Source organism: Lipotes vexillifer, unplaced genomic scaffold (genome assembly GCF_000442215.2).
Source record: "Lipotes vexillifer unplaced genomic scaffold, Lipotes_vexillifer_v1.1 scaffold718, whole genome shotgun sequence".
NCBI classification, from domain to species: Eukaryota; Metazoa; Chordata; class Mammalia; order Artiodactyla; family Lipotidae; genus Lipotes; species Lipotes vexillifer.
The window spans coordinates 208747-223503 of record NW_006770175.1 but is presented as its reverse complement, the minus strand read 5'-3'; the positions used below and the strand labels follow the sequence as shown (position 1 = coordinate 223503).

Below are 14757 nucleotides of genomic sequence, written 5' to 3'. Positions count from 1 at the left end.
CCTGGGAAGCAGATTCTCAGAAAGCACTGAGAACTCTTCCACCTGTTAGAAGTTGAAGGCATAGACATCCTTTTTTTTTTCTTTAATTGATTCTATTTTTTACATAAAAAGTTCAGTAAAAATTGGATAAAGTGCACTGTTGTGGCCTCTCCCGTTGTGGAGCACAGGCTCTGGATGCTCAGGCTCAGCAGCCATGGCTCACGGGCCCAGCTGCTCCGCGGCATGTGGGATCTTCCCGGACCGGGGCACGAACCCGTGTCCCCTGCATCGGCAGGTGGACTCTCAACAACTGCGCCACCAGGGAAGCCCAAGTAAAGTGATTTTAAGCAGTAAATCAATCTTATCAACATAGCACTAGGCTGGCCGAAACCACAAGGCAGCCTGCTTTGGAATATTTACATGATAACACATTAAACCTTGCAGGAGAACTTAAACCATCCTTACAAAGTCTTCTGTGATCCTAGCACGCAGAGGCTTAAAAGCAAAACAAAAGCCAAAAACCAGGAAAGACAAATTATTTTCAATATATTCACATATACATTAAAATATAATACAGATCGTCAGGGTAAGGGGTCGTGGGTGGGGATGCACATGAGTCTGTGAGCTGACAGCACCGCCAAGGAGGAGACCCAGCCTTGAGAGTGGGGTCAGGCCTGGCCGGGGTCTCAGAAGGGAAGATCTCAAGGGCCTAAACCCTTGCCTCAGATGGCCTCTACCAACAGCTCACAATCAGGGACTGCTTGTTGTAGATGGAGCTCATTTTTGTAAGCTCATTCTGCAGGTTTGAATTCCCCAGGGTGATGTGTCATCAGTAGCACAGCCCTGAGAGTGGAGTGGGGAAAGAGGGCCCACGGGATTTCTTCTCCCCAGAGTCTCTCCTACCAGCTTGCCTATCCTCCCACCCTGGCCCTGAAGGTCACTCTAATTCAGTGTCCCGTTTGGGTTTGTAAACAGCCCCAAACCTCTGCGTTGTACTTCTTAATGTACTCCTTGGTTTTGTGTCTCACATTCTCATTGCACTCCAGGTCCTCGGGGTACTTACAGTACTTCAGCTCCTTATTCATAGCGCCGTGAGTCAGCTTGCGAGCTAAGTGTTTGAAACCTTCAGTTGTGATAATTCTTCCCACTTTGCAGTCAGCTTTCCAGTAAGGGTTCAGGCACTGGACGATGAACTGGGACATCTCTTTTCTGAATACTTCTTTGCTTTTCTTAGCCAGCTGACTGGGGGCATCTGCTTCTGCTGTCTTAGGCTTTATTGAGGTCTTCATGAGAGTTTCATCATATGTTGGGGTTCCCAGGTCCATCTCAGCTTCATGCTCAAGGCTGGCATCATCTCCTGGGCTTTCCCAAGTAGGAGGATCCCACTGAGTCTGCCTTGTGATCACATGGTAGTAGTAAATCTTCCCTTCTGGGTCTCGGGCTGTCTTCCAGTTGGGAGGTAAGACAATGGTTTTTGGTTTGGGAGGAGATGGGGGTGGTAAATCCAAGAGGTTATTTGTCACAACCGTTTCAGGTGGCTGTAAGTTCTGAGGCTGCCCTTGTGTAACTATTGTAGTCACAGCTGTGGCTGGCTGTACCACCACTCCTTGTGGGTGAGCAGTGCAAATCTGTTGTCCCTGGATGTACTGAAGACTTGGCTGGGCATAACTCTGTACAATTGGTGGAGTTGTCTGTGAATAGGGTGACATCACACCATAGACAGTTGGACCAGCTTGTCCTTGATAATATATGGTTGCTTGAGACTGTGCAAGAGAGTACTGCTGCTGTACACTCATGGACTTTTGGTTTGAATCCCAAACACCATAATTCTGTCCCTGGACTGGGCCTGGGGCTGTCACTGGCAGGGCGGTGACACTGGGGTCTTGGTGTACCACACCATCACTTTTGGCCACATACTGTGAACTGGAAACTTCCACAGGGGCTGCCACATGTGGCACCACTGGCACAGGTGGAGGGGCAGCAAGGGGTTCTGTAGAATGTCCCACCAAGGGCTGAGAATAATCATAAGGAGAAGGAGAACACACAGGATCCATGCTGGGTGTGGGGAGGAGCACCTTACCAGCATTAGGATTGCTGGGATCCACATAGGCCTGCATGGGGTAACCTGGTGGGTAGCCAGCCAAGGGGTGATGAGGGGCATGGTAGCCAAGAGAGTCATAGGGCAGTGGAGACATCATTCCCAGGTTCTGCATCTGCTGCTGTTGTTTTTGAGCCTCCCTCTGAGCTACCTCCTGCTCAAACAATTTTCTACACTCCTCTGTAGAAAATTGATTGCGATCTTTAATTCGTACTTTCTTTTTAGAAGTTGGTGTATCATACCTGCCACCTGGCCTTTTTGTTCCCCGCTCATAGGCAGAAGAAGGTGATGAGAGGGAGTCCCTTCGTTTCCTTTTCTCTTTATTTTGTGTTTGTTTGTCTGGGTCTCTCTCTCTCTCTTGACCTGTTAGGAGTCTTTGGGGCAACTGTTTGATCTCTGAAGCCAACAGCATCCCTTCCTCGTTCGGTTATTGTGCTCTCCTTTTCAGTTTGCCTTTTCTTTGGAATTCGATATACCTACTTTAGGTTTTTCCAACTGTCCAGGAGCTTGGTGGCCAAATCACTTATATCTACTGTTTTATGTGGCTGTTCCTGGCTCTTCTCACTCTCCACATCAGGTACACCCTCCTCTTCATCTTGGGATGGTGTTTCCTCAGCAATAGATTCGTCTAGTTTTGTGCCATTGCTCTCTTTAAGCTCTATTTCAGTGTCAGCCTCTGGTTCAGATGTGGGTAGCTTAATGACCTCCACAGCAATTTCACTATCAACCTTAGAGTCAGGCAGCTGTTGTGTGAGTTGCTGTTGTTCCTCTTCTTCCATAGGGAAGTTTTCTAACTGGTCAAGGTCCTCTTTGCCATCCTTGCCTTCTAGCTCGCTGGTAGCATCAGAGATCGCACTGTCCGTGCCATTTTCACTTATAATTTTAATTCTGCGAAACATTAGCTTCTTGGGGGTGTCTGTGTCAGCTTCCATGTTCAGCTTGGTAGAAGGATCAGGTGTGTTGAGTGGTGTGTGAGCACATGATGTATTCTCGCTAGAATACCCATCTCCTTCACTCAGCTGAGGGACAGCAGTCTTGGTTTGAGACCAAAGTTGAATAATAGGAAGTACTTTGCTTTCCTCCAACATATTTTTAGTAGGAATAGGTAAATGTTCCAAAGTCTTTATAATCTCTTCCTGAAGCTTCTGTTTATTTTCCCGGCCATCACATAGTTCTGCCATCCAGATCCACAACAAAGGCAGCCCATGATGTTCCAGAAAGGACTTCAGGCAAGACTGTGAATGTGTGTTCTGTATGAGCTTGAGACAGGTAAGTTTCTGTTCCAAAGTTTCAATTCTAACCATTAGCCAGGGTAAGCTGAGCACCTGTTTTTTATCAGAGAGACCCTCACCATTCTCCATCAGAGCTTCTAGCTCTCCACCCACTGAATCCTTCTGAGATCGTTCTTTCTTCATTTCCCCTCCTGCTGCTCTGATGCTGACTCTTCTCTCCTCCCAGGTAACCCCAGCAATTAGCCAACCCACAGAAGCATCTCTGTGCTTCCTTGCCATATCTTTGGAACTGATAGTCAAATGTTAACTCTGAGCCTGAAGGAACCAGTTTGGTTGTAAAAATTCCAACTCTCAGTTGTCCATTCACAGTCCATTTATGAGTCTCACAGTTTGGTTCACAGCTGTGATTCATGAACGGGGAGCAATTTCCTTTCTGAGTAGCATCTATTATCTCATCATTCTTCAGGGCCATGAAATAGTAGTGGATGTTTTCGTTTCATGCATACTCCTTTACCCGGGCTTTAAACTCTTTACGATCAAGTATCTCTCCATAATATTCCAGGACAAAGGTGTTCGAAGGAAGGTCTTTAGCAGCTCTCAAGCCCCAGCCTTTCTTTTCTGTGAGTATGACTTCCACATCTGCATGCTGTTTTCTTTGAAACCGTCTATTGGAACAATAATCACCATTTGGACAACGAGAAGAACATTCAATCATGAGGAGATGATTAAGACAATCTTCCCCACATGCTATTTCACCTTGAGCTCTTTCATCTTTAGAAAGAGGTGTACACACACACTTCATTCGCTTAATATCCCGATGGGATTTAGTCTTCTTTCTTTCTGTTAAATAAACATTTTCTTCAATCAGATCAAAGTAACAAGGCATCTTCCCTTGTTTGGCACACTCCTTCCACCACTCTGGGTCCCTGAAGTCCTCCATGACACACGAAGGCCCAAAAAATGCTGAGCCTAGAGGGACTGCTGTCTCTCCCTGCTCTACCTCCACTCTAACTTTCTTTCTGTCCTGAAGCTCACCATCACTTTCAGAATCACTCTCCAATTCCTGTCTCCTTTTTCTAAGAGGCCCTCTATCTTTCATATCATTTTTTTCTAAGTTTTTCAAAAGATCTTTCTCCTCATTCACAGCTAAAGAGTCCTTAATGGAATTGCTGCTTATTTCAGGTGTTGCACTTACCCCTTGTCCTTCTGAAGGGACAGAAAAAAATTGGACTGGCCTGAAAAGTGAGATCCTCCACGTTGATCCCAATTCTCCTCCTCTTCATGGTCATCTGTTAAGGAATCTGGTACCTGCCCTTGAATTCGCTCATACACAACCCCAGTTCCAGGTGGTCTACCTGCTGATCTTGGATCCCAGTAGCCATTGCCTTGCCAGTAATTACCTGTCCCACTATACTGTTCTGCACTTTGCTAATACTTGTGTCCACCACAGGCTCCATAGCTGCTGTCAGCTTGCTGATATGTGGTAGTAGGCTTTTCTTGTTAAGAGAAGTCCCACCCTAGATTTCTGAGCTCTTCTGATGATGAACGGAAACCATCCACTTGGGAGATCTCACAAGAAGAAAAATTTGACTCTGTTTTTCCCAGTCTACTATCTGGTCTGTTAGGGAAAGTGGTCTGTTGCCGAGACTTACTTGAGACATCTTCAAAATCATCAGAAGAATAAACTGGCAGCTCTTCTTGCTGCCTAGAAGTTATTTTGGCTTTCACTGCTTCCTCAGAATTTGGATGACCTAGAGGGTCAGATTTTATGTCTGTATGACTTGTACTATCAACCCCATCACTCTGAGGATTAGCAATTTCAGACAGGTGATTATCTGTTTTTGGCTGGGCTGTGTAAAAGAGATTTCTGAATTCTTCTCTGTTGCTTTATGAAAGAAGAACTTCTCAGTTTGAGGACAGGCTTTACTTGCTATACTCTCAAATTTTTCCTCATATGAATGCCTCCTTGGCTCCAATCGCTCATCTTCCCAGTGGTCAGAATAGTGTCTGTAACTTTGACTGCTCCGAGAAGAACAAGGACTTGTTTCTTCCATGGGCAAAGTAGAATTCTTTGGCACAACCACAACAGACTGAAGACAGTTTCTTGGAATACTGCTGTCATCAGAATCTGTATCTTCCAAATCGCTTTCATCAATTGAACTTTCGGAAGAACCAGAATAATCTTCATGGACAGTGGATACAATCTCTGAGGCATGACCACTACTGTCATATTTTAAGGTATATGTTACACCATCACTGTCCTCCATGATTAAATTCAAATCACAAGAAGAAAATACAACTTCTGAGTCATCAGAAGTACATGCATGTCCTCATCCACCTTCTTCATCTAAAGAGATTTCTGGTTTTCCTCTTCTATCAGGCAGTATGGAGTTCCCTTTTTCTTGAGCCTCTTGCACACATTTCCCAGATTGTCCATTATTATGCCTGTTTTCCCAGGAAGCAAATCCTCTTCCTGAATCAGGAAGGCCACTAGCTACTTCTATTATTTCTTTCTCTGCATGCTTTAAAAACTCTGAGATTTTACTCTTCAGCACAGCATCCAAAACTGGAGATGTATTCTCTCCACATTGCAAGAGAGTTAAACTGTCTATGTTTGTCCCTGGTGGAAGACTCTGAAGAGATGAAGCAATACATGAGCTCCCTGTAGGTGGATATAAATCATCAAAATGATTAACAGAAACTGAACTAGTACTACCAACACTCTGCTTATATTCTCCACATGCAAATTTTGAGTGCTGATCTGTCAGACTTCCATTATCACATATAACTGTTTTTGATTTCAAATGCACATTCATAAAGCTATTTGAATAAATCTTCGTTACTAAAGGCTCAGTATTTTCAGCTCCGGAATGACACAAAGAAGGGCTGTTGTCGTTTGAAGTACAGTATATATCTGAATCTTTGGTTTTACAGCAAGAAACTCTCACATCAACTGGTTCTTTAACTATTGTTTTGGAATAATCTATAGTCATAACTGGCAAAGATATGAGTTGATCCTGGTGTGGCGACACTGAAGGTTCTGTTTCTCTAAATGGGCTTTCTGACTTACTATGCTGCATGCGAGTATCATCCAAGTCTTTTTCTTTACATCTATTAATGTTTTGAAATCCATTTGATGAAAGCATGCACGTTTTGACCAAAGAGGATACCTCTGATCCAGTCACACTATCATCAGAAGACATCAAAACAGTGTCACGTTTAGAAGTGCAAAATGTTGCCAAATCAGATTCTGCCCCAGGAGATCCGTTTATATTAAATTCGGTGGGACAATAACTTCTTAATTGATCATTTTTCACTTTACATAAAGAGTCTAATTCCGTAATACTATCATGGCTATCATGTCCTATAAATTCAGTCTTAAAAACAGGTGATTCATCTAGCTTTTTAAAAGTAGGTGAATCATTTAATCAATTTAATGGAGATGGAGACCCAATCTTCTCTCTTTCAGGAACTTTACTAATCACTCTTAATTCACTACCTTTTGAACAAGGAGTCTGTAAACTAAAAGAATGAGACTGTTTGATTTCCTCATTCAATTCTGTACAACATAAAGAATTTTTAAATTTATCAGACTTCGGTGCAGGTTTTGAAGGGGCAGATTTATAACGGGAAGCACTCTTACCGTGCTTGGAATATGATGACCCGCGTCGGAATAACATCTTTTCATTGCTTCATTTTCTGAAGTCCTTTTGGATTCTCCTTCTAATTTTGAAGAATCCTTTCCTCTTTTTTTCCCATCTCTAAGTAAGAGGACTCAGTTTTACAGTCTCCATCAGATTTAGAATAGGAGGATGGCGTCCTTAGGTCTCCGTAAGAGCAAGGAGGAGATGAGGTGCGCCTTGAGTATGTCTTGTTATACTAACCATCCGAGTCAGAACTTTGTCTTGACCTGTTATCTGTATATGGCCGAGACTAGCGTGCCCTCTCTCGATAAGGGGAACTCCTATGGTAACGACCATCATAATGAGAGTCGTCATAATGGGATCGTTCTGACCAAGAATAGGATGAAGTAGTTCTAGAACCTCTGTCAGATCTAAAACGAGACCTGCTCTGCCTTCGCTCTCTCTCTGATCTACAGCGAGAAGATATATAACGAGTATCTCTTTCAAGTTTTGAGTAGCTAAAATATTTATCATCTCTCTCTGTTTTAGATCGTGAAGATTGAGGAGCTCTGCTTAATGTGTAATGCAGATGCACACTGGACATTAGGGAAGCAGAAGGCCCGAACAGAATTCTGTGTTTAATTTTTTTTGTCCTGCCTTTAAATTTTATTCCATCAGAGGTATGAATGCCAGAGGGAGATCCTCTTCCAAGCTTGCCTTTCCTTGGGTACTCTCCCTCTGCCCTAGGGTACTGTTAAGAGTTCTCAACATGCAGTCATCCCTCAGCATGAGCAAGGAATTGTTTCTAAGGTTCCCCCTGCCCTCCCAGTCCCCTGCAATTGCTGAAGTCTCTTATATAAAATGGAGTAGTACAGTCTGCCCTCAGTACCCCGGGGCTCCACATTGGAGGATTCTGCATCCGAGGATTCAATCTACTGCAATTCAATTTACGGTTGGTTGAATCTGGGGTGCAGAACCCGTGGATACAGAGGGGTAATTGTATTTATTTCACTCTATTATAGCTTAACAATTCTGGTTAAATTTACCGTATTCTGTCTCCTGGTTGGACCTAGATTGGTAGAGGTGTGATGACTTGCTTGAGTTTGGGACAAAGAAGTGAGCATGAGTAGCACTTTCTCCCCTCTCTTTGGGAATAAGCTGCTCACAGAAAGCATGCATTGGGCCCCATTTCTCCATAAGTCTTACAAGGGCAGGCGGCAAAATAGTCCGAGTCCAGTGCTGTCTGTGGCTGGATGCGTATGTCTGTATCATTATGGGGATCGGTGTAAGGAAGCCCTCTTTTACACAGATATAAGGCTGAAATTAGAGAATGAGGGTTATTAGTAATAAAGATAATACATCACGTTCCACATGCCTCTTGTCTACTTATGAATTACTTTAGAACCTCGGTGGGGAAGAGGTTAACATGCTTCACTTAAGGGAAGAAGCTTATTTCTATTTCTTTTGACAAGTTGAGTGTGAATTGGTTTTATCACTTTCTAAGCTTGTTCTATTCATAATTAACATATATTGCAACTTACATTAATATAAACAAACAATCCTGCAATATTTGCTGTCAGAAAATAGATAAGGGACAACCTTCAAATCCAACTTTTGTGTAGTTGGGCCTTCAACTATAAGCAGGTTTTAGTTATTTTCTAAGTCTCTTATGCTTTTCATGGTGAGTTGAATATCTTTATTATAAGAAAAAAAAGTTTCTCTGTAAAACTAAACGTTTTAAAGAACCTATACAACATACATAAGGGTCCCAAAATGCTGACTTTTCATAAAAGTGACATCTATTTCCATAGACGAGTTCACTAACATACTGACAGCTGATGGAAAAGTGACACATAGGCTTTAAGGTCTCGATCACAGATTCTGTCACCTAGGAAGCTTTCAAGTACAGCAAGTAATAGAAAAACCCAACTGAGAATGGCTTACATAAAGTGAACCAATTAACTTCCTTTGAAACTACAGAGATACATGTTGCTAGGAGTGAGACTAGAAGCTCACATAATGTGACTTAGAACCTAGTTTCTTTCAATTTTTAACTGTCACTTCCCTGGTGTTGACTGTTTTTGGACAAACTCCCTCCCTCCCCCCCACCTCCCAGTTCATAATCCTAAACTGACTTTGAGGAACTCTAAGAATTACATGAATCCTTTTTGTGAAACAAAGAAAATCTATATCATATATTCAGCAAAAGTGTCTAAGAGTCACTGATTGGACCAACTCAGGTAATCGTGCCAATTCCAAAACATTCAGAGATGGCACATTCAGATTGGCTCTATGAATCAGGGCCTTTCTCTGGGGCAGGTGAGGCCCATTTTCCATCTAAATCACAACGGTGAGAATGGAGGGACGGGGTAGGTACTGAAAAGAAATTCAGGCTATTACTCCAAGAAGGAAGAAAAATAGATACTGGGCAGCCATATAACAGGTATTCATTATAGGTACTTCCAGAGTCTATTTCCTATTTACTCAAAGAAATTTAAAACTTTAGGTAGCCCCAAAATTCACATATTTTCTGCATGTTACCTAACACTTTGTGTGTGTGTGTGTGTGTGTGTGTGTGTGTGTTACGTGGGCCTTTCACTGTTGTGACCTCTCCCGTTGCGGAGCACAGGCTCCGGTTGTACAGGCTCAGCGGCCATGGCTCACGGGCCCAGCCGCTCCACGGCATGTGGGATCTTCCTAGACCGGGTCACGAACCTGTGTCCCCTGCATTGGCAGGTGGACTCTCAACCACTGCGCGACCAGGGAAGCCCCCTAACACATTTTTAGAAAATAAAAAGGTAAAATAATGTGAAATGATTTAAATTCTATAAGTGATCTTATAATCAAAGAGACCTTGCTACAAAAGTGAAACTTTATCTAGAGGATTTTACATTCAGTAAAGTGTTCACATTCAAGAGCAAATCCTCATTCTGATGATTCATGAAGTCACTTGTGATATTCCTTCTTTAGTGTGGTGTTTATATAAAAACATGAGTCTCTAAAATTGCCATGGCAAAAACACATTTTGAAGCTTGATAGCCTTCTTTTCACAAAGCATGGTTTCCATCATTGTCTTGGATCACACTGTACCTTATGTTCATTCTCTGGTACAGAGCTCAAGCAGCTTTTTTTTTTTTTCTTTTTCTTTTTCTCTTGCCCTGCATCTTAATCTTCAAGCATTCTCCTACAGTCATGTTACGCTTTTCCCTTTGTCAGCCTCCACCACTTCCACTCCTTCCTAGACTCCTAGTACTTTTTTCAAGCTAAAGTTCTTTACCTTTAACTGCTGAAATCCAAGAAAGAGCCTGTAGTGAAAGGAAGACTTGCAGTTTTCCCCACCTTCTTAGTTGCTTTGCAATCTGTCTTCAGCCACTACAATCTGAATCTGCCTCAAGTTATCAGTGGCATTAATCTTCATCCTACCAAACTATTTACATGGTTGATAACCCCTTTTTCTTTGATCCTCCTATCTGATTGGTCTTCCTCTGTCACTCCTAAGACATAGCCATTTCTTTCTGTTCTATTAATTTTTCTCACTGCCCTTTTATGCATCAAATAAACAGATTAAGTAAGGCTCTGAAAGTACTCATCTTTCTGGTCTCAATCTTTCAACTGCCTCTTCCATTTCTTTTTCCATTACCACATTGACTATTCACTGCTCAAGACATGTCATCTGTGCTTTTTTCTAAGGTTCCCTTGGAAATATCTTCCTTCAAGGCTCAGCTTAAATATTTTCCCTCCATGAACCCTGTTCTAGTTTCCTCCAAACTTGAGCTACCTCCAAATCCGTTAACCAGGTCCATGCTCTATCACCAGCTCTTGACCGAATATTTGCAAAAGCTCTCTAGCTAGTATCCCTGCTTCTTGTCTGTCTTCTACTTGTTTCTCCATACTACCACTAGAACTGTCTCTCATACAATCTGAACCCCTCATCATGGCCTATAAGATCTGGCTCCTGCTAATGTCTATTGGTCCAGGAACTGTGCTAAGAGCTTTACTTGAATTAATTCATTTAATCCTATGAGCTACGTACTCTTTTAAATTTTTACATCTTTATTGGAGTATAATTGCTTTACAATGTTGCTTTAGTTTCTGCTGTATAACAAAGTGAATCAGCTATATGTATACATGTATCCCCATATCCCTTCCCTCTTGAGCCTCCCTCCCCTCCCTATCCCACCCTCTAGGTGGTCACAAAGCACCGAGCTGATCTCCCTGTGCTATGCGGCTGCTTCCCACTAACTATCTATTTTACATTTGGTAGTGTATATATGTGCATGCCACTCTCTCACTTCGTCCCAGCTTCCCTTTCCCCCTCCCCATGTCCTCAAGTCCATTCTCCACCTCTGTGTATTTGCTCCTGTCTTGCCCCTAGGTTCATCAGAACCATTTTTTTTTTTTTAAGATTCCATATATACGTGTTAGCATATGGTATTTGTTTTCCTCTTTCTGACTTACTTCACTCTGTATGACAGACTCTAGGTCCATCCACCTCACTACAAATAACTCAATTTTGTTTCTTTTTATGGCTATAATATTCCACTGTATATATGTCCTACATCTTCTTTATCCATTCATCTGTCGATGGACACTTAGGTTGCTTCCATGTCTTGGCTATTGTAAATAGTGCGGCAGTGAACGTTGTGGTACATGTCTCTTTTTGAATTATGGTTTTCTTAGGGTATATGCCCAGTAGTGGGATTGCTGGGTCGTATGATAGTTCTATTTTTAGTTTTTTAAGGAAGCTCCATACTGTTCTCCATAGTGGTTGTATCAATTTACACTCCAACCAACAGTGCAAGAGGGTTCCCTTTTCTCCACACCCCCTCCAGCATTTATTGCTTGTAGATTTTTTGATGATGGCCATTCTGACCAGTGTGAGGTGATACCTCATTGTGGTTTCGATTTGCCTTTCTCTAGTGATTAGTGATGTTGAGCATGCTTTCATGTGTTTGTTGGCCATCTGTATGTCTTCCTTGGTGAAATGTCTATTTAGGTCTTCTGCCCATTTTTGGATTGGGTTGTTTGTTTTTCTGATACTGAGCTGCATGAGCTGCTTGTATATATGTATATATATATATATATATTTAACATCTTTATTGGAGTATAATTGCTTTACAATGGTGCGTTAGTTTCTGCTTTATAACAAAGTGAATCAGTTATACATATACATATGTTCCTATATCTCTTCCCTCTTGCGTCTCCCTCCCTCCCACCCTCCCTATCCCACCCCTCCAGGAGGTCACAAAGCACCGAGCTGATGTCCCTGTGCTATGCGGCTGCTTCCCACTAGCTATCTACCTTATGTTTGGTAGTGTATATGTGTCCATGCCTCTCTCTCACTTTGTCACAGCTTCCCTTTCCCCTTCGCCATATCCTCAAGTCCATTCTCTAGTAGATCTGTGTCTTTATTCCTGTCTTAACCCTGGGTTCTTCATGACATTTTTTTCCCTTAAATTCCATATATATGTGTAAGCATATGGTATTTGTCTTTCTCTTTCTGACTTACTTCACTCTGTATGACAGACTCTAGGTCTATCCACCTCATTACAAATAGCTCAATGTCATTTCTTTTTATGGCTGAGTAATATTCCATTGTATATATGTGCCACATCTTCTTTATCCATTCATCTGATGAAGGACACTTAGGTTGTTTCCATCTCCGGGATATTGTAAATAGAGCTGCAATGAACATTTTGGTACATGACACTTTTTGAATTATGGTTTTCTCAGGGTATATGCCCAGTAGTGGGATTGCTGGGTCATATGGTAGTTTTATTTGTAATTTTTTAAGGAACTTCCATACTGTTCTCCACAGTGGCTGTATCAATTTACATTCCCACCAACAGTGCAAGAGTGTTCCCTTTTCTCCACACCCTCTCTGGCATTTATCGTTTCTAGATTTCTTGATGATGGCCATTCTGATTGGTGTGAGATGATATCTCATTGTAGTTTTGATTTGTATTTCTCTAATGATTAATGATGTTGAGCATTCTTTCATGTGTTTGTTGGCACTCTGCATATCTTCTTTGGAGAAATGTCTCTTTTGGTCTTCTGCCCATTGTTGGATTGGGTTTTTTTTTTTTTTATTATTGAGCTGCATGAGCTGCTTATAAATTTTGGAGATTAATCCTTTGTCAGTTGCTTCACTTGCAAATATTTTCTCTCATTCTGAGGGTTGTCTTTTGGTCTTGTTTATGGTTTCCTTTGCTGTGCAAAAGCTTTGAAGTTTCATTAGGTTCCATTTGTTTATTTTTGTTTTTATTTCCATTTCTCTAGAAGGTGGGTCAAAAAGGATCTTGCTGTGATTTAGGTAATAGAGTGTTCTGCCTATAGTGTCTGGTCTTACATTTAGGTCTTTAATCCATTTTGAGATTATTTTTGTGTATGGTGTTAGGGAGTGATCTAATCTCTTTAAAAATTATTTTAAAGTCTATTTTGTCTGATATGAGAATTGCTACTCCAGCTTTCTTTTGATTTCCATTTGTATGGAATATCTTTTTCTATCCCCTTACTTTCAGTCTGTATGTGTCCCTAGGTCTGAAGTGGGTCTCTTGTAGACAGCATATATATGGGCCTTGTTTTTGTATAAATTCAGCCAGTCTGTGTCTTTTGGTGGGAGCATTTAATCTAATTACTATTAAGGTAATCATCGATATGTATGTTCCTATTCCCATTTTCTTAATTGTTTTGGGTCTGTTATTGTAGGTCTTTTCCTTCTCTTTTGTATCTTGCCTAGAGAAGTTCCTTTAGCATTTGTTGTAAAGCTGGTTTGGTGGTGCTGAACTCTCTCAGCTTTTCCTTGTCTGTAAAGGTTTTAATTTCTTCATCAAATCTGAATGAGATCCTTGCTGGGTAGAGTGGTCTTGGTTGTAGGTTTTTCTCCTTCATCACTTTAAATATGTCCTGCCACTCCCTTCTGGCTTGCAGAGTTTCTGCTGAAAGATCAGCTCTTAACCTTATGGGGATTCCCTTGTGTGTTCTTTGTTGTTTTTCCCTTGCTGCTTTTAATATGTTTTCTTTGTATTTAATTTTTGATAGTTTGATTAACATGTGTCTTGGCGTGTTTCTCCTTGGATTTATCCTGTATGGGACTCTCTATGCTTCCTGGACTTGATTAACTATTTCCTTTCCTATATTAGGGAAGTTTTCAACTATCATCTCTTCAAATATTTTCTCAGTCCCTTTCTTTTTTTCTTCTGCTTCTGGGACCCCTATACTTCGAATGTTGGTGCGTTTAATATTGTCCCAGATGTCTCTGAGACTGTCCCCAGTTCTTTTCATTCTTTTTTCTTTATTCTGCTCTGCAATAGTTATTTCCACTATTTTATCTTTCAGGTCACTTATCCGTTCATCTGCCACCGTTATTCTGCTATTGATCCCTTCTAGAGTATTTTTAATTTCATTTATTGTGTTGCTCATCATTGCTTATTCCTCTTTACTTCTTCTAGGTCCTTGTTCAATGTTTCTTGCATTTTCTTTATTCTATTTCCAAGATTTTGTATCATCTTTACTATCATTTTTCTAAATTCTTTTTCAGGTAGACTGCCTATTTCCTTTTCATTTGTTAGGTCTGGTGGGTTTTTATCTTGCTCTTTCATCTGTTGTGTGTTTTTCTGTCTTCTCATTTTGCTTATCTTACTGTGTTTGGGGTCTCCTTTTTGCAAGTTGCAGGTCCGTATTTCCTATTGTTTTTGGTGTCTGTCTCCAGTGGCTAATGTTGGTTCAGTGGGTTGTGTGGGCTTCCCGGTGGTGGGGATTAGTGCCTGTGTTCTGGTGGATGAGGCTGGATCTTGTCTTTCTGGTGGGCAGGTCCATCTCTGGT

At 41.5% G+C, this 14757-nt stretch overlaps 1 pseudogene; it reads right to left on the bottom strand.

Annotated features, from left to right (window-relative positions):
- Positions 1-916: 916 nt before the first annotated feature.
- On the bottom strand, positions 917-7485 carry LOC103076938 (histone-lysine N-methyltransferase SETD2 pseudogene; annotated as a pseudogene).
- Between the last annotated feature and the right edge of the window lie 7272 nt (positions 7486-14757).